This window comes from Hordeum vulgare, chromosome 7H (genome assembly GCF_904849725.1).
Source record: "Hordeum vulgare subsp. vulgare chromosome 7H, MorexV3_pseudomolecules_assembly, whole genome shotgun sequence".
NCBI classification, from domain to species: domain Eukaryota; kingdom Viridiplantae; phylum Streptophyta; class Magnoliopsida; order Poales; family Poaceae; genus Hordeum; species Hordeum vulgare.
Genome location: NC_058524.1, coordinates 566493815 through 566496443, shown reverse-complemented (window position 1 = coordinate 566496443; position 2629 = coordinate 566493815).

The following is a 2629-nucleotide window of genomic DNA, read 5'->3' as shown; positions in this document are numbered from 1 at the left end:
ACTTTTCCATGGCTAGTACCCCCCGATACTATCCATAGTTTCATCAAAATAAGCAATCAATACAACAAAAACAGAATCTGTCAAAAACAGACCAGTCTCTAGCAGTATGTATACTTCATATACCTCTGGTATCTCAAAAATTGTGAAAAGTTACAACAATTAGGGAAATTTGTGTATCAACCATTATAAAAAAGAATCAACTAAAAAGCTCTTTCTGGATAGGAATGAAAAAAAAGTTTGTGAGCATAAAGTTTCTGTCTTTTCCAGCACGATCAAACAACCATCACCAAAACTAGTCATAAAGGTTCTACTTGGCATAAACACAAAAAGAAACATAAAAAATACAATCATAACAGAATTATGATGGTGTTGACACAACAAAAGAGAAATCAAAAATCAAAGATAAATCATTGGGTTGCCTCCCAACAAGCGCTATTGTTTAACGCCCTTAGCTAGGCATTGATAATTCAATGATGCTCACACAAAAGACAAGAATTGAAGCACAACGAGAGCATCATAAAGCATGTGAAAATCACATATAAGTCTAACATACTTCCTATGCATAGGCATTTTATAGGGAAACAAATTATCAAGACAAGCAATAACTACCATATGCAAGGAAGAAGAAAGAGACAATATCAATCTCAACAAAACGAGAGGTAATTTAGTAACATGAAAGTTTATACCACAATATTTTCCTCTCTCATAACAATTGCATGTGGGATCATAATAAAATTCAACAATATAGCTATCACATAGGATATTCTTTTCATGATCCACATGCATGCAAAGTTGACGCTCTTAAAAAATAGTGGGATTATCATCAACTAAAGTCATGACTTCTCCAAACCCACTTTCAATATTATTGCAAATATCATATTCATCATGAGGCTTAAACAAATTTTCAAGATCATAAGAAAAATCATTACCCCAATCAGGATCATTGCAACAAGTAGTGGACATAGCAAAACTAGCATCCCCAAGCTTAGGGTTTTGCATATTTTTAGCATGATTGTCATTAACAGAATTTATAGTGAAACCATTGCAATCATGCTTTTCATTCAAGGAGCCCTCGTGAATCGCTTCATAACTTTCTTCGTCACAATTTTCAGATTCACACATCTCAAGCAAAACTTCATAAAGATAGTCAAGTGAACTCAACTCACTAGCAATTGGTTCAACATAATTCAATCTCTTAAAGATATTAGCAAGTGGATGAGGATCCATATCAATAGATTTTCAGCAAGCGAAGATGCAAGCATATTGAAGGCACATAGCACACAAGCAAAGGAAAGGCAAACGAAAAAGGCTAATATTTTTGTATTTTTTTTCAGAAGTGGGGGAGAGGAAAACGAGAGGCAAAAGGCAAAAAAGTAAATGCAAGAGATGAGTTTGCGAAGGTTACTTGGATAAGCTTCACTTAGAATAGTCCCTGGCGCCAGAAATTGACACGTTGAAGGGAGACTATTCTTGACTTGATACTCCCCGGCAACAGCGCCAGAAATCCTTCTTGCTACCTCTTGAGCTTGCATTGGTTTTTCCCTTAAAGAGGAAAGGGTGATGCAGCACAGTAGCAGTAAGTATTTCCCTCCGTTTGAGAACCAAGGTATCAATCCAGTAGGAGTATCAAGACAAGTCACCAGTGTACCTGCGCAAAAACAAACAAACTTGCACCCAACGCTATAAAGGGGTTGTCAATCCAGTCACGATTAATTGCAAGGTGAGATATGAAGGTGGAAAGTGCAACAAAGTAAAAGTGTAGAGCTGAAAATATGATGTGAAGTAGACCCGGTGGCCATAGTGTTCACTAGAGGCTTCTCTCATGATAGCAAGTATTATGGTGGGTGAACGAATTACTGTCGAGCAAATGATAGAACCGCGCAAAGTCATGACGATATCTAAGGCAATGATCATACATATAGGCATCATGTTCGAGACAAGTAGACCGATACTGTCTGCATCTACTACTATTACTCCACACATCGACCGCTATCGAGCATGCATCTAGTGTATTGAGTTCATAAAAAAGAGAGTAACGCCTTAAGCAAGATGACATGATGTAGAGGGATAAATTCATGCAATAGATATAAACCCCATATTTTTACCCTTGATGGCAACAACATGATGCGTGCCTCGCTACCCCTTCTTGTTGAGGAACGTCGCATGGGAAACAAAAATTTTCCTACGCGCACGAAGACCTATCATGGTGATGTCCATCTACGAGAGGGGATGAGTGATCTACGTACCCTTGTAGATCGTACAGCAGAAGCGTTAGTGAACGCGGTTGATGTAGTGGAACGTCCTCACGTCCCTCGATCCGCCCCGCGAACAATCCCGCGATCAGTCCCACGATCTAGTACCGAACGGACGGCACCTCCGCGTTCAGCACACGTACAACTCGACGATGATCTCGGCCTTCTTGATCCAGCAAGAGAGACGGAGAGGTAGAAGAGTTCTCCGGCAGCGTGACGGCGCTCCGGAGGTTGGTGATGATCTTGTCTCAGCAGGGCTCCGCCCGAGCTCCGCAGAAACGCGATCTAGAGGAAAAACTATGGAGGTATGTGGTCGGGCAACCGTGAGAAAGTCGTCTCAAATCAGCCCTAAAACCTCCGTATATATAGGTGGGAGG